Source organism: Loxodonta africana, chromosome 8 (assembly GCF_030014295.1).
Source record: "Loxodonta africana isolate mLoxAfr1 chromosome 8, mLoxAfr1.hap2, whole genome shotgun sequence".
In the NCBI taxonomy this organism is placed as follows: Eukaryota; Metazoa; Chordata; class Mammalia; order Proboscidea; family Elephantidae; genus Loxodonta; species Loxodonta africana.
The window spans coordinates 61,990,262-62,008,499 of record NC_087349.1 but is presented as its reverse complement, the minus strand read 5'-3'; the positions used below and the strand labels follow the sequence as shown (position 1 = coordinate 62,008,499).

Here is an 18,238-nt window from a genome sequence, read left to right as displayed (position 1 = left end):
AGAAAAGGACTAATGATAATGGGTAGGTAGACACGCACTTATAAATACACACAAATATATATATATGTATAGAGACAGAGGCCAGACAATGGAAGAATGAAATGAAATGTTAACAATGGGGAAATCTGAGTGAAGGGGATACATACAAGAGTTCTTTATACTGTTTCAGCAACTTTTCTGTGAATGTGAAATTACTGCAAAAAAACTTTTAAATCTAAAATAGGAATGTGATAATAGAACATCTAGTGTTAGAGTAATGTGAACCAAGCTATTGTCCAAGGCCAGGAAACAGAAAGAAAACCGTGGCTTAATATGTTTAATCACGTACCTTCCTTTAAAGCACTATGAGAAGGTAGACTAACAATGAGGGCAATGTTTTTATGTCTGTTTGGAGAAATCAAAGCATCTCAATGTTTTAAATGAATTTTCTTTTTTTTCTTAGATTTTAAATGGGCATTTTACAGCTCATTTAGGAAAGAAATCCTAAATTCCTCATCTTTGTAGTGCTATCTTTATAATTTGGTCATTGTTATGTCCATGGACAGGAATTCTAACCCAGTGTCATAGAATGAATTATGTCCTCCCAAAATTGTGTTAAGCCATGATTCCCAGTATTGTGTAGTTGTCCTCCATTTTGTGACTGTAATTCTGTTAAGAGGATTAGGGTAGGACCGTACCACCACCCTTACTCAGATCACCTCCTTGATCCAAGGTAAAGGGAGTTTCTCTGGGGTGTGGCCTGCTCCACCTTTTCTCTCTGGAAAGATAAAAGGGAAGCAAGCCGAGAGTTGGGAACCTCCTACCACCAAGAAAGCAGTCCTGGGAGCAGAGTGTGAGCTCTGGACCTGAGGATCCTGTGCTGAGACACTCCCAGGCCAAGGGAAGACTGATGACAAGGACCTTCCTCCAGAGCCGACAGAGAGAGAAGGCCTTCCCTTGGAGCTGGCACCCTGAATTCGGACTTCTAGCCTTCTGGACTGAGAATAAACTTCTCTTTGTTGAAGCCATCCACTTGTATTTCTGTTTCTGCAGCACTAGGTGCCTAAGATACCCAGTATTGTTCCAATCAGAAGATACAGGGACCTGAGTATCAGATTCTGATGCACTTAAAGGGAAAGACTGCCTATATCTAATTAAAATACGGATGTCAGACTATGAGAATAGAAAAATATCAAGGATTACCTTTCTTAAGAAACTGAAGATTTTATCTTCTCTACAATCCCAAAAACCAGTAAAAGGCCTTAGCCTAAATAATGGTAAGTTGTTAACAGTTTTTAGCAAAAAACAGAATAAAATGTTTAGAATAAAAATGAGGCTTTTAAAACTTCTTTGACAGTGGAAAACCATCTTTAAAAAAAAAGTGACTACTAGTTAGATGGTCTGAAAAATGATTAGATGAAATTGCTGATAAAGCACATATTCTACTAACAGATGATTAAGATCATTTTCAAGTCTGAAGAAATTAACAATTTTTAATACAGAAACTAAAATTCCCTAAAGCAACCAGATAACTGTAAAAATGAAACTCAAACTTTCAAAAAGTTGAACGGATTCCACATAGCTCACTACTCTATCCTTCCTGGAGAATACACACATTTTTCAGCACATTTTACAGGCTCTTGACCCCATTGCTGAACTGGAATAAAAGAAGTTATACACGCCTAAAGATCTATGCTACAGTTAACCATAATAAACTTCATATTATGTTTTCTTAAAAGTCTAAATACTGCAACTGAAAATTTCATTTTGCTGGTATATAATTCATGTGCTTTAGAACACAAAAATACTACCTCATGAAATGATACTTTTTCTACTCAAACATTATTACAAAATTAAACACTGTATTATAGGGGGCAGGGAAGCCAAAATGGTGGCCTAGGCAGACCCAGTTTGCCATACCTCTGTAGCAAAGACCCAAGAAACCAAATGAAACAGATACAGATGACAGTCCTGGAACCCTGAGCATCAAATGAAAAAAATTACATCAAACACCAACTAGAAGAAGCGACTAATCGAAAACTGCAAATGAGGAGAGACACAGAGCCGAGGGGGCCCTTCCAGCTGACCTAGCACAATGCAGCCATCTTGAGATAAAGACAACAATGATCCTGGGTGAGGAGCACAAAAAGGTAACTTCACAGAATTCCCAACAGGAGACAGAGACAAAGCGTTGATATACCCAGAGTAAAGCAAGGTCAGCTGGACGTGAACTGGACCTAAGGAGGAAAAGTATAAGAAGAGAGGGCAAACTCTAGGGATACCAGTGTCTACAGAACAGGGAGGGAGCCAGGACCCAGAGACAAGATGATTCACCAGCAGCGGTCCCTGAACATTGGAGTGGGTGGCACACACGGAGTAAGAGATCCACAGAGTGTCAACAGGAGGTACTCCCATCGGGCCAGACTAAGGGCAGCCATCCTCCTCATACTTGATCAGGACCAGGTCCCGGCTGCTGACTGCAGGCAACAGAAGTGCCCAAGCACTCACACCCCAGTGACCTGAGAAACTCTCCACCCTCATCCCCCCACCCTCCTGGTAATTTGAGGTACAACTCCCCCACCACCTCTGCAGACCTCACCACTGGGGACCATAGTTGGAGTCTCTCCTTTCCTGCCCCACTGTCCTGTCCACCACCCCTACCTTGTGCATAGCCGAGCAGCGGCAGCCATAGCACTCCCAGCTGCCGGACTTCACCCCTCTCACAGACCCGCCCCCTCAGAGCGGTGCAGGACCACTCCAGAGATCCCTGGCCTGCTCCCACCCCTAGCCTAACCCTTTTGAGCAGGGCATTACTGCTCCAGTGCTCCCGTTCACCTGGCTTACTCACTACCCCACCCCTCTAAGTGGTGAGGCACCACTCCAGTGCTCCCCAGCCGATCGGCTCTACCAGCCACCCACCAGCTCATCCCTCTGAGCAGCACAGGACCCTCTGGCCCACCCCAGGCAGCCCCGCCCCACCAAGCCCCTCCCAGCAGTGTAAGTCTGCTCCAGTATTCCCTGCCTACCCTGCCCCACCTACTGCCCTGCCCCCTCCAAGTAGCAATGGACTACCCCCCTGCTCCCCGAGAGCCCCATCCCACCTACCACCGACTGACTCACTCCTCCAAGCAGTGCCAGACCACTCTGGAGCTCTACCACAGCCTGACCCGACCCCCCCAGCCCCTAGCCCCCACCTCACGCGGTGAACAAAGGGAACTGCGGCACTGGGTGCTCCCCCCTACCTTACCCCCACCAACCCAGGAAGCGGGGATGAGTCCACTCCCGTACACCCGTCCCCTCCGACCTAGCTAGGCGGAGAGCACACTCTTGTATCCTTGCTAGCCCACCACCCACCCCTGTCCATAGACTCAGCAAGCGGAGAGTGTGCTCCACACCCCCACTCCCCCTCCATACTGCCCAGTTGGTGAGAACCACTGCCTGATCCTGTGCCACTGTACCAATGACAGATGGCGGCCAATGCCTGACCAGCCTGCCCTCAGCTGCCTGCACAACCAATGGACAGAGACCTGCCACCCCTCACACATGTTGCTAGTGGCTGCCCTGCCCAGTCAGGGACAGGTGGTGGGTGCTCCAGTGCTGCCGGACTAGTGACCAATGTAGCTCGTCCACCCCACTCACTTGGATATACCAAAAAAAAAAAAAAAAGGATAAAGCAAGCAAACATATAATCGATAAATAAAATAATACCTTACTACCACAGACAATATCAAATCATATAAAGAAACAGGACAAGATGACTCAAGCAAGTGACTACACTAAAGGGCCAGGCAAGTTCCCTGAGGAAGAAATGGTAATAGAGCTACCTGATTAGGAATTCAAAAGACTTGTATATAGATTCCTCCAAGAGAGGAAGAAAGAGATAAAGGAAAATACAGACAAAACCAAGGAAAACACAATCAAAACTCTAGAATTCAGGAATACAAGATTAGAACAAAATGAAAAAATAGACACCTAGATACCATACCAAAACAGCAACTAGAAATCCAGACAATTAACAATAAAATTTCAGAAACAGATAACTCAACGGAAGGATACAGGAGGAGAAATGAATCAATGGAAGACAGAATCAGCAAAATAGAGGACAAATTCCTTGACAGTAATTTGTTTGAGGAACAAGCAGGAAAAAGAACAAAGAAAAATGAAGAAAGCCTAAGAGTTATGTAGGAACTATCAAGAGAAATAATCTATGCATGATTGGAATTTCAGGACAGGAAGAGACAAAAATAAATAAATAAATAAATAAATAATGCACAGGGAGAATTTTTGAACATTTGCTGGCATAAAACTTTCCTAATACCATGAAAGAGAAGGAGATATCTAAGAAGCCCAATGAACGCCATACAGGATCCTAAAAGAAAATCACCAAGGCATATCATAACCAAACTTTCCTAAACCAAAGACAAAGAAAGAATTCAGAGAGCAGCTTGGGAAAAACAAAATACCTACAAAGAGGAACCAATAAGACTAAGCTCTTATTTCTAGGCAGAAACCGAGCAAGTAAGAAGGCAATGAGATGACATATAAAACCCTGAAAGAAAAAACTGCCAACCAGGAATTACATATCCAGCAAAACTGTCTCTCAAATATGATGGCTAAACTAGGACATTTCCAGATAAACAGAAATTAAGAGACTTTGGAACACTAGACCAACCTTACAAGAAATATTAAAAGGGGTCCTTCATACAGAGAACCAACAACATCACACAACAACCTGAGAAAAAGACACATGACAGCATCAGCCAGATGACAACTTAGATAAAGAATTCTCAAAAATAAAATAAAGCTACAAGACTGAAAACAGGGAACTGAAGACATCAATTTGTAAATGACAACAACTCCTAAACAAAAAGCGGGAATAAATGACATACTTACAGAGCTTCTACATACAAAGAGGATGTCAAGGTGATATCAAGAAATGAAAGGCTGTTTTAAACTTAGGAAAATAAGGGTACAATTCTGGATAATTACAAAGAAAGTTAACAAACCTACTCATCAAAATAAAAAAGAAAATCATAAAGCCTCAGTAAACACAAAATCAACAACAACAAAGGAAATGGAAGTTCACAAACAAAAAGAACTCAGCACAGAAAATTAACTGGAAAAAAGAAACTGTCAACAACAGAAAAGCATAACAAAGCAACAGCAGTAAATTCACCACTATCGATAATCACACTGAATGTAAATGGTTTAAATGTACCAGTCAAAAGAGAGTGGCAGAATGGATTTAAAACACACAACCCATCAAGATGTTGCCTACAAGAGACACACCTTAGACACAAAAATATAAACAAACTAAAAATCAAAGGATGGAAGAAAAATACATCAAGCAAACAGTAACCAAAAAAAAAAAAAAGCAAGAATGGCAATACTAATCTCTGATAAAATAAACTTTAAGAAAAATCCACCATAAAAGACAAGGACGGGCATTATGTAATGATTAAAGTGTCAATCCACCAAGAGTACGCAACTATAATAAATATTTACCTACCCAATGACAGAGCTCCAAAATACATAAAATAAACTCTAACAGCATTAAAAAGAGAAACAGAGAGTTCCACAATAATAGTAGAAGACTTTAACACACCACTTTTGATGAAGGACAGAACAACTAGAAAGAAACTCAAAAAAGATACAAAAGATCTAAATAACACAAACAACCAACTTGACCTCATGGACATATACAGAATACTCCACCCAACAGCAACACAATATATATTCTTTTCCAACACACATGAATCATTCTCCAGGATACACCATAGTTTTGCCTACAAAACAAACCTCAATAAATTCAAAAACATTGAAATTAATACAAAGTATCTTCTCTGATCAAAACACAGTAAAATTAGAAATCAATAGCAGGAAGAAGAAAGAAAAAAATCAAGTACATGGAAGTTGAATAAGGCCTTGCTTAAAAACCAGTGGGTAATAGAAGAAATTAAAAAATTCCTAGAATCAAATGAGAATGAAAACACAACATACCAAAACCTTTGGGACACAGCAAAAGCAGTGCTCAGAGGTCAATTTATAACAAGCAACGCACACATCAAAAAAGAAGGGCCAAAATTCATACCTTACTCTACAACTCTAACAAACAGAAAAAGAACAGCAAAAGAAGCCCACAGCCACCAGAAAAAAGGAAATACTAAACATTAGCGTAGAAATAAATAAAACAGAAACGGGAAAACAACAGAAACAATCAACAAGACTTGAAGTTGGTTCTTTGAAGGGTTCAATAATATCGACAAACCATTGGCCAAACTGACAAAGGAAAAGAGAATATGCAAATAACTAAAATAAGAAGTGAGATGGGTGACAATAAAACAGAATCAACGGAGATAAAAAGATCATGATACATTATAAAAAATCATACTCCAAAAAAATTGAAAACCTAGGACAAATGGACAAATTTATAGAAACACGCCACCTACCTAAACTAACACAAAGTGAAGGAGAAAATTTGAACAGACCCGTAACAAAAGAAGAAATCGAAGAGGCCATGAAAAAACTCAAAACAAACAAAAAAAAGCCCAGCCCCGATGGCTTCACTGGAGAATGCTACTACATATTCGGAGAATAGACACCCATTCTACTCAAACTATTCCAGAGCACAGGAAAGGAGGGAATACTCCCAAATTCATTCTATGAGGCCCGCATAACCTTGATACCAAAGCCAGGCAAAATCACCACAAAAGAAAATTATAGACCAATATCCTTCATGAATAGCCACACAAAAATTCTCAACAAAATTCTAGCCAGTAGAATTCAACAGCATATCAAAAAAATAATACATCATGACCAAATAGGATTCATACCAGAAATGTAAACATGGTTCAACATTAGAAAAGGAATCAATGTAATTCACCACATAAATAAAACAAAAGGAAAAGAATCACATGATCATCTCAATAAAACGGTCTGATAAAATCCAACACCCTTTCCTGATAAAAACGCTCAGCCACATAGGAATAGAACATAACATGCCCTTAGGAAAAAAAAAAAATTTTTTTTTTCTTTTTATAAAAAACCAATGGACAGCATAATTCTTAACGGAGACTGAAAGCATTCCCTTTGAGGACGGGAATCAAGTGAGGATGCCCTTTTTCACCACTCTTATTCAAAATTGTATTGGAAGTCCTAGCTAGATGATGAGAGCAGGAAGGGGAAAAAAAGGGCATCCACATTGGCATGGAAGAAGTAAAAATTTTCATATTCACAGATGATATGACCGTATACATAGAAAATCCCAGAGATTCCACAAGAAAGCTACTGGAACTAATAGAAAGATTCAGCGAAGTGGTTAGGGTACAAGATCAACATACAAAAATCAGCTGGATTCATCTACAGTAATAAAGAGAATTCTGAAAAGGAAATCAGGAAAACAATACCATTTACAATACCCCCCAAAGGATAAAATAAATACAACTAGGGACGTAAAAGACATACAAAGAAAACAACAAAACATTACTGCAAGAAACCAAAAGAGACCTACATAACTGGAAAAACATAACCATACTCATGGATAGGAAGACTTAACATTGTGGAAATGTCAATACTACCCGAAGTGATCTACAAATATAAGGCAATCCCAATCCAACTTCCAAAAGCATTCTTTAATGAGATGGAAATACAGCCATGGTAGTCAAAACAGCTTGATACTGGTACAACAGACACATAAACCAAGGGAACTAAATCGAGAACCCAGAAGTAAATCCCTCCACCTGTGGACAGCTGCTGCAGCTGTTTTTGAACAATCACTCAAAAACGGCTGCAGAAGTATATCGGCGCGGAACTGCCAGAAATTCAGGCCGGTTTCAGAAGAGGACCTGGAACCAGGGATATCATTGCTGATGTCAGATGGATCCTGGCTGAAAGCAGAGAATAAAACAAGGATGTTTACCTGTGTTTTATTGACTATGCAAAGGCATTCGACTGTGTGGATCATAACAAATTACGGTAACACTGCGAAGAATGGCAATTCCAGAACACTTACTTGTGCTCATGAAGAACCTTTACATACATCAAGAGGCAGCTGTTCCGAAAGAACAAGGGGATACTGATTGGTTTAAAGTTAGGAAAGGTGTGCATCAGGGTTGTATTCTTTCACCATACCTATTCAATCCGTATGCTGAGCAAATAATATGAGAAGCTGGACTATATGAAGAACCGGGCATCAGGATTGAAGGAAGACTCATTAACAACCTGAGGTATGCAGATGACACAACCTTGCTTGCTGAAAGTGAAGAGGGCTTGAAGTACTTGCTAATTATGATCAAAGACCACAGCCTTCAATACGGATTGCACCTCAACATAAAGAAAACAAAAATCCTCACAACTGGACCAAAGGGCAACATCACGATAAATGGAGAAAAGACTGAAGTTGTGAAGGATTTCATTTTACTTGGATCCACAATCAATACCCACGGAAGCAGGGGTCAAAAAATCAAAAGATGCATTGCACTGGGTAAATCTGCTGCAAAGGACCTCTTTAAAGTGTTGAAGAGCAAAGATGTCACCTTGAAGACTACTGTGCACCTGACCCAAGCCATGGTATTTTCAATCGTGTCATATGCATGTGAAAGCTAGACAATGAATAAGGAAGACCGAAGAAGAAGAACTGATGTCTTTGAATTGTGGTGCTGGCGAAGAATATTGAATATACCATGGACTGCCAAAAGAACGAACAAATCTGTCTGGAAGAAGTACAATCAGAATGCTTCTTAGAAGCAAGGATGGCAAGACAGTGTCTTACATACACTAAACATGTTGTCAGGAGGGATCAGTCCCTGGAGAAAGACACCACGCTTGGCAGAGTGCAGGGTCAGTGGAAAAGAGGAAGACCCTCAACGAGGTGGATTGACACAGTGGCTGCAACAATCAGCTCAAGCGTAACAATGACTGTAAGGATGGCTCAGGACCCAGCAGTGTTTTGTTCTGTTGTGGGTAGGGTTGCTATGAGTCAGAACAGACTCATGGCACCTAACAACAGCAGCATGGACAGCTCATTTGTAAATCCCTCCACCCAGGGACAGCTGATCTTCAACTAAGGGTCAAAGTCCATTAAATGGGGAAGAGAGGGCCTCTTTAACAAATGGTGCCGGCAAAACTGGATAACCATTTGCAGAAAAATGAAACAGGATCTATACCTCACATCATGAGCAAAAACTAACTCAAAATGGATCAAAGGCCTAAATGTAAAACCTAAAACTACAAAGATCATGAAGATCTTCATAGTAAAAAGAGAACCTACACACTGCGAAAAATTTTCTGGCTATGACATATCTGACAAGGGTCTAATCTCTAAAATGTATAGAAAACGTCAACACCTCAACAACAAAAAGACAAACCAATCCAATTAAAAAATGGACAAAGGAAACGAACAGACACTACACCAAAGAAGACATTCAGGCAGCTAATAAACACATGAAGAGATACTCGCAATCATTAGCCATTAAAAACCAAAAAAAAAAAACAACAAAAAAAAACTGCACTGCCGTTGAGTCGACTCCTACGCATAGTATTAGCCGTTACAGAAATGCAAATCAAAACTACAATGTGATACCATCTCACCCCGACAATAATGGCACTAATCAAAAAAACAGAATACGGCAAATGCTGCCAATGCTGTGGGGAGATTGGGACTCTTATGCACTGCTGGTGGAAATGCGAAATGGTACAAACACTACGGAAAATAGCACAGTACTTCCTTAAAAAGCTAGAAACAGAAACACCATATTATCCAGCAATCCCACTCCTAGGTATAAATTCTAGAGAAATAAGAGCCGTAACACGAACAGACATGTGTACACCCATGTTCAATGCAGCATTATTCACAACAGCAAAAAGATGGAAACAACCTAAGTGCCCGTTAACGGATGAATGGATAAACAAACTGTGGTACATACAACAATGGAATAGTTGTCCCTTGGTCCATGGGGGATTGGTTCCAGGACCTGCTCCCCGTCTCCCCCCCGCCGTGCTCCCCACCGTGGATACCAAAATCCACGGATGTTCGGGTCCCTTATATAAAACGGCATGGTATTTGCACATAACCTACACACATCCTCCCATAGATTTTAAAGCATCTCTAGATACTTATGATACCTAATATAGTGTAAATATAGTTTAAGTGCTACGTAAATAACAGAATAATGGCTGCACACAACACAGGTAGTGAAAGAACAAGACACAAGGCAGACAATGCTCAAACGCGAGTGCTGGAGACTGAGGATCTGTGAAATGATGAGCGCCTACGGTGGGGTATCCCTACACATGAATTCATTTGTGTGGATTCAGTGTAGTGCTCAGCATGTGGCAAATTCAAGTTTTGCTTTTCGGAACATTTTTTTTTTTAACCCCAAATATATTCAATCTGCTGGGTTGAATTCACGGTTGGTTGAATTCATGGTTGGTTGAATTCACAGATACAGAACCCATGGATATGGATGATTAACTGTACTACCTAATGATAAAGAACAATGTTGAATTCACAAAACATCTCACAACATGGACAAATCTGGAGGACACTATGCTGAGTGAAATAAGCCAATCGCAAAAGGACAAATATTGTATGAAATCACTATTATAAAAAGGTTTACGCACACACAAAAAATTCTTTTGATGGTTACCAGGGATGGGAGAAGGAAGGAGGGAAAATCACTAACTAGGCACTACATGTTAACTTTGGTGAAAGGAAAACCAAAAAACCAAACTCATTGCCATCTAGTTGATTACAACTCATAGCAACCCTATAGGACAGAGCAGAACTGCCTCACAAAATTTCAAAGGAGCACTAGGTAAATTCAAACTGCTGACCTTTTGATTAGCAGCCATAGCTCTTAACCACTACACCTCCAGAGTTTCCAGTGAAAGGCAATATATAATGTGGGGGAAGTTCACACAACATGACGAATGCAAAGAAAGACACTGAGAAGTAGGCAAAAATAAAAGGCAACTATAGTAAATACTATTAACATACACAATCCTGCAATAGTAATAGCAAATAATAATTTACAAGTGGATACCCAGGTAGATACATATGCTGAATAGGTATGGAAGTACACCCAAGAGCATATATAGATTAGGTTGTGGATGTATACACATTCCTATTTGTAAGTGCTGCAAGCATATTCATATATACAACAGAGCACACAGGAGACACAGCCATATAAACTTCTTAGACATAACCATACACCCCGCGGAACTAAGTTATTAGGCTTGAGGGCTGGGGACCATAGTCTCTGAGAACATCTAGGTCAACTGCCATAACAGTTCATAAAGACAATGTTCTGCATCCTACTTTGGTAAGTAGTATCCGGGGTCTTAAAAGCATGCAAGCTGTCATCTAAGATACAACTATTGGTCTCTTTCCGTTTGGAGCAAAGGAGAGTAAAGGAAACCAAAGACTTAAGGAAGCAATTGGTTCAAAGAACTAATGGCCCACATAAACCACAGCCTCCACAAGCTGGAGACCAGAAGAACTAGATGGTGCCCAGCTACCACTACTGACCACTCTGACCAGGATCACAATAGAAGGTCCCAGTTAGAGTGGGAAAAAGATGTAGAACAAAATTGAAATTCATTAAAAAAAAAAAAAAAGACTTACTGGTCTAGACTAGAGGAACTTCCCAAGATTATGGCTCTTAGTCACCCTTCCAACTTGATCTGAAGCCACTCCTGAAGATCACCTTTCAGCCAAATAACAGACAGGCCTATAAGATAAACAATAACGCACATGGTGAGAGTACTCCCTAGAACAATCAACTATACAAGACTAAATAGGCAATGTGTCCCCAAAAGCAAAGATGAGAAGGCAAGAAGGGATGGGAAAACTGGAAAAATGGAAACGGGGAACTCAGGTGGAAATAAGGAGAGTGCTAACACATTGCGGGGATTGCAACCAATGTCATGAAACGATTTGTGTATGAACTATTGAGTGGGAAACTAATTTGTTCTGTAAACTTTCACCTAAAGCAGAATAAAATGTTCAAAACAAAACTAAAAACACTGTAGTATGACTATGTTACAACTTCTTCCCCTAAGAAGTACAGGTCAAATCTTTCTAGCATATTACAAATAAAACAACATTCAGAATTTGTATGATTTTAAAATGGAGGTAACAGTACTTATTTCTTGGGATTATTCTAAGAATTAAATGAGACAATGTACATAAAGCACTTAGCCTGGTGCCCAGCACAAATCACGTACTCAATAAGTGCTGTTTTTGTATTTATTTTTATAGAAAGTATGTGAAACAAGCCTAAAACAAGTCAAATGGCTTAAAAGTTTATTAGAGAAGTCTATACCGGCAGACTGGTGGAATCACAGTCAAACATACAGACTGATAAATTCAATGAGGAAAGGAATTTTGACTTATCCTTCTAGTCCCAGCACCTAACAGTGTCTGGCACACATAGTTGGCTGAGATGAAAAAAAAAAAAAAAGTGAGTACAAAAGTTATTTGGGGGAAAACAAAGGTAGCCTGAAAAGTAAACTGAGTTCATAAATTACTATTCCCTAACCAAGTCATTTTGAGAAGGAAAATAAAATACCTAAGCATTTTTAGGACCATGAATAGAAATTCTCCCTCAGATTGGTCTTTTTAATAGTTGACTGAACTACTTTCAAATCTTCTCTTGCAAATGTGTCATATTTAAAGTCTTATATTTGACTTATATTAAATTTCATCTAATAAATGTTGTATACTTCCTCAGAGGTGGAAAAAAGTACCCAAAGCGCTAATGCAATCTTTAATAGTTTTAGTTTATTCAGGGTTGGCTTTCCATAGGACAAATCCTAGTTCTGACTCCTCTTCAAGAAAAATCAAATAAACTTAGTTCATAGCTCTTCCATTTACTTATACAAGAAAATCAGCTTGTATTTTTACCTACCAAAAAAAAAACCTATTGCCATCGAGTGATTCCGACTCATAACAACCCTATAGGACAGAGCAGGAACCGTCCCAAAGGGTTTCTAAGGAGTACCTGGTGGATTCAAACTGCCAACCTTTTGGTTAGCAGCCGTAGCTCACAACCACTATACCTCCTGGGCTTCCTTTTTACCTACAAGAAGGTGTAAATACACATAAGTCACTTTCACAGGTTCAAGTGCACACCTCAGAAAAGGAAGAAAACCAACTCTTTCAGGAATGTGCAGTGCCATGCAGTACATAAGAGTGGTTAACATAACTTCTCTCCCTTGTCTCCGCAGTCACCTGTTAGAGACCACACTTATGGCACAGTCTGCACGGACTCTGGGGCCTTTCATATTGAAAACTCAAATTTCCCAGTGCAGTGGGCAAGGAAGCAACCGTAATACGAAAAATGTGATCTCATCTTCCCAGCCAACACCCAAGGACAGAAAGGGATTGATGGACTTAATAACAATTTTTTTTTTTTAAAGACCTCTACAGGTTATTGCCAGTTATTGCCCACTTCCTCACTAAAGCACCCTACTCTTCTTATTTGGAAACAGACTGATCTTAGAAAAAGTAAAAACCACACCCTTAATATAATACATTCAACTCTGCACAGAGCTTGGCTTCTGAAATAAGCAAGTAAATAAAATACATTTTCAGAGAGACAGTTGGAGCTACATCTCATGACCTTACTTCAAACTAAAATCTGTGAACTCTATGAAGTTACAAATCAAACAACGGCCCAAGATCAGCTGCTGGAAGACTGTAAGAAGAGGTCATCGTTAAACAGATCTACCTTTCTTAGCAAAATGACAATGTTTTTCAAGAAAAAAATTTACTAAAGCTACTAAGCTATATTACAGGATAATTTACAGAATAATAACAATGAGCCTACAATACAAAGAGTAAAATCGTTCTTAAATTATAATTTGCTTCCTATAAAACAAAAAAAAACCCAGTGCCGTCGAGTCGATTCCAACTCATAGCTATAGTGCCTTAAAAAGTATTAAATGCATGAAGGCACTTAAGAACTACCGTCTAATCACTGACAACACTGAAATTATTTTTAAATCTAGTTTCTGGGAAGTTCTGCAGTAGGAGTTTAAAAAGCAAACCAAATTTTAATAAGAAGCCCAGTTCAAAATCTAGAGGTACATATTAAAGATACCCACAGTTGTTTTTCTTTTTTTTTTAAACTAAGAGTACAAAGATCATAGGCACCAAGGCGTGTAACACCTGGGTGGTTGAATTCAAATCAGTAAAAAGGTTTCTCCGGAATTAGGAACTTAAAATAGTTTATCAAATATAATCTGACATGATGTCTTAAAATGACTTTAGTATTAAGAATTTTTTTACCACTATGTAAGTCTCCACTGACAACGCCAAACCTTCCAATACAAAGATTTACACAACATACACACGCACACACACGTTTGTAAATTAAAACGATGTAAATCCAAACCACGAAATATTATCTAAAGACATCCAAAACACTTATTATTTTGAAACATCAGACTTTAGTTTTCACATTCATTTTTCAGATCTACCAGTAAAGCTCCTATGGAATGGGTCTTCATGTCAATACAAGATTGTTCAATATGCCATGCCATGCGAACAGAGCTTGCGAGCCTAATTCTCAAAACCTCCTTAGGAGATCCTTAATTACAGCTTTAGTTGCAATTTCCTGCGACTCAAACAGCAACAGACAGAAAACTGCTTATACACAGGAAAAGGTGGGGGTGAGGGTCCAGGGGTGCGCCCCATTCTTTTGTTTTGGTGGCAGAAGCTGCAAAAATAAAGGTCCACCGGAGCCATCCGTACCTATCCACACCCATCATAACCCTGCAGAGCACTTTCGTCCACTCGCTTAAGACCTCCTACAGCCCCAGTGGTCGGCAGAACCGCGGGCTTTCCACACCTCAAAGGATGGGCGGGGGAGGCTGTGAGCTCCGAGTTACACACACCGAAAAAAAAAAAAAAAGGGTGGACACAGATCCTTTGAGGACAGAGGGACAAGGAGATGAATCCAGATAGGAAGGATGGAACGCTCCACGGAGACCCGAAGGCTGGAACATTCGCGGGGAGAAGAGCTCATGGAGCAGACATAGGATGATGCCTGTTAAGAGATGGAGACAGACAGGCGGACGATCCTCCATGGGGAACGGAGGCACAGCCGTAGAAGACCCGGTAGGAGACACAGAAGGGCGTGAACTAGGCGGCACTGAACTCGAAGCCAAAAATGGGTTGAGACAGTCTTAAATAGACCCACATGAAGAAGCTGTGACTTACGGTTATACTTCCCGGGCTGAAGGGAAGGCTCGGGTGGACCTCGCAGCTCTGGAGTTCTGCCCCCGCAGCGGCCGCCCCTGCCTCTAATGCTGAGCCAGTGACCTCAGGTACCCTCCCCGCCCCACCCACCCGGGGAGGCGCCCCCTTCGTGCCGGCCCGGGTGCGCCCGCCGGGCGGAGGCTGCTCGGGCCGGTATTGCGCACGGGAGGCCCGCGGGGAGCGCTGCGTGAGCCGAAAGCGTCCGCGGCAAGGCTCAGAGTGGGCGGGCGCCCCCCATCCCTCTCCGGCCGTCGCACCGCCCCACTCAGGGGAGGGCACGAGGGGGCGGTGGCTCTTGCCTCCGCCTCGCGGTCAACTCCTGCTCATTCTCCGGGCGTGCGCGCGCACGGGCGCGCGCAGTCCCGCCCGTCCAGTTCCACCTCCCCTGCCTCCGGCCCAGCAGCGGGCCCCCCCGCCGCCGCCGCCGCCGCCGCCTCCGAGCCACCCGCCCCAGAGAGCCCTTAGCCTCTGCGAGAGGCGGCAGGAAAGGCAGCTGCTCAGTCGCCGACCCGGAAGCTCTTCCGCTGCCACCCGCGAGGCTGCTGGGGGTGTGGACCCGGAAGCGATTTTCTCGCCCCGGTAGCAGCGGGATGGGAAGCGGAGGCAGTTGAGGACCCTGGAGTCCCTAGTTTCAGGAGAGGGTGGGGGTTGTGTGGCGCTCAGGTGCGAAAAGCCGGAGGGACAATAAAGAGCCGGTGGGAAAGCGGTTCTCGGAGCCCAAGGTCCGAGCTCCCGGGGCGCGGGGGGCGGGGGCGGAGCGCGGCAGAACACGCCGAGCAGTTTTTGTTGGGGACCGTGGATTTCCCTGTCACAGGAAGTTGGGCCTGGCCGCTGGCGTCGCCACGGCAGCTGTGCCTGGGAGGAAGGACGGAGGAATGAGAAAACCGTGACGATCCCCCGCCCCCCAGGTCACTGTCCCACCCCGTGAGTTGAATGTAGCGGCCCTGGAACTGCTCCGCCGCCCTCACGGGTGGGACCGCTGGGTTTCCTTCGGGGAAACGAGGAGGAGCAAGACCCAGACTCCAGCGAGAGAGAACGGAGAGGCGGGAGACTGAGACATCTCACATCTAGGTTCTCCAGGCAAGGAGTTTATATCTTACAAATAGTTACAGAGAATTCAGAGCCACTTTTTGGAAGGAAGCTCTTTGAGCGAAGATGCTTGCACGTCCTTTCCCGGCAGTAGAAGTAGATGGGTGGTGGCTGAGGAGAAAACCTCCTAAGCACTGTTTATTTTGGTTATTGTAAGGAAAGCGATTCACAGATTGTCATTCTAGCTCGTCTCTGTCTTCTTCCCTATATTTTAAGATGTGTGTTTGCTTGCTTGCTTTGCTTTTTCTCCACGGTGTTTTTAGCTTTATCAGAAGTTCCTTTGTTTAGCTGTCCTAACTCTCTATCTCAGCTCTTACTTTCCCGCTCTCTCAGCTCGTGTTTTCCTAGTTTTGGTTGCTGACTGCTCCCTCCGAATCTTACGTCTCTTAACTGCTTTGATGTCCTCGTCTTAATTGGAGCAAATGACAAAAACTGAACAATGTTTTCAAAAACGATATAAAACCAAGTAATCCATTCCATGATCCTTCCCACTTAACCCTGTGTTAATATATCAGTTGATTCTTCCCTTAGGATTGGGTTGTAGAACTACAATAGCAGCTGATGCATGGCATATTTAGAATAAAAAAAAAATACTAAGAAGCAAATCAAATGGGGTATCAACCTCATTAAATGTAATTTGCATCCACTGTAGAAATTCATTCAACTGCCAATTTCAGTATTACTTAGTTCCTTTTCAATTAGCCAAATTTAGTATAATTGCCTTCTAAAGCTATTTGAGGGTGTATTAAATATTTAAATTACAAAACGTTGTGTTGGTAAATGTGTTAATATGTATTTCTAAAACAATAAATATATTTAAGTTACAGAATAAAATGTCAACAGAAAAAAGTGAAAATTATTGATGACTCTTGTTGGTATTAATAAATGATGATTTGTAGGACTGGTTCAGGGGACAAGGAAAAAATTGAAAAAAACAAAAACAGAAGTAGCACCAATGGCTGTTTTCTAGTCTGCTTTATTATTGCTTCCTGTGCTTTTATTGCCGTAAACCAATTTGGGTAGCAAAAAGGCAACGTTTTTATGGTTATCAAATCCCAGTAGGGAGGTTTTCACTGATTTATTTCCAATTTCATCTCTTTAATATTATAACGCTTTAAAATAGGGAAGAGAATGGGGAAGGGACTTTACGCAGGTAACCTCTAAGTCAGTTTTCTCATCTCAAAAATGGAAATATTAATAATACCTACATTATAGGGTTAGGGTGAGAATAAGATGAGTAATACACATAAAGCATATAAAACAAGTGTAGCACATAGTAAGGCTTATTCAGAAAACCAAGCCCTTTGCTGTTGAGTCGATTACGACTCATAGCGACCCTATAGGACAGAGTAGAACTGCCCCATAGGGTTTCCAGGAGCAGCTGGTGGATTCCAACTGCCGACCTTTTGGTTAGCAGCCCCAGCACTTAAGTACTCAGTTGCCAGAGGCTCCGAATGTAAGGCTTATAGGTGTTAGCTATCACTCGTATTATTTGAAGAGTATATATTGTATATAGAAAACGAAAGCAATAAAAACTTAAGCACAATTTGACAGATCTTGGCTGGTGGGAATACAAAGAATATAGATTTTATCACCAATTTTCAAGTACAGCACAGGTTTTTTTTTTTTTTTTTAATTTGGTTTGGCTTGATTATTAAAAGTTGGCATGGGTTTTAAAAGGTTAAGGTACATTGTTTAAGGATGGAGAAGGATCATCTTTTTCTCTCTTAAGATAATGCTCGGTTTTGTTTTTGTTCTATGGAGATGCACCTTCTGATCATTGTTGGTAATTTCTATTAGTGTATACCACCCAAACTAGTACATCATCTTGTCAGCTTTGACTCCTGCTTACTAAACTTAAAATACCCATGTTGACTTACTGAATCTTTTCTTTTTCTCCATTGCGAA

The 18,238-nt window shown here is 41.4% G+C and overlaps 2 protein-coding genes across 7 annotated transcripts in view; one reads left to right on the top strand and one right to left on the bottom strand.

Moving 5' to 3' along the window:
* The window catches only part of ANKIB1 (ankyrin repeat and IBR domain containing 1), a 163,534-nt gene extending 148,218 nt beyond the window's left edge, over nucleotides 1-15,316 (bottom strand). For 4 of the 5 annotated variants that reach the window (XM_064289976.1, XM_010587269.3, XM_010587271.3 and 1 more), the window contains exons 1-2: nucleotides 15,203-15,315; nucleotides 11,603-11,708 (exon numbers count right to left, since the gene is read on the bottom strand). The gene's annotated coding sequence lies outside the window, so the exon portion shown is untranslated. Of the gene's footprint in view, nucleotides 1-11,602; nucleotides 11,709-15,202 lie in introns of all 5 variants that reach the window. The other variant, XM_003407150.4, reaches the window with a different exon arrangement.
* A 409-nt stretch (nucleotides 15,317-15,725) lies between these two features.
* KRIT1 (KRIT1 ankyrin repeat containing) overlaps nucleotides 15,726-18,238 on the top strand; it is a 41,361-nt gene continuing 38,848 nt past the window's right edge. Inside the window, exon 1 of one of the 2 annotated variants that reach the window (XM_010587272.3) lies at nucleotides 15,726-15,963. The gene's annotated coding sequence lies outside the window, so the exon portion shown is untranslated. The other variant, XM_003407151.4, reaches the window with a different exon arrangement.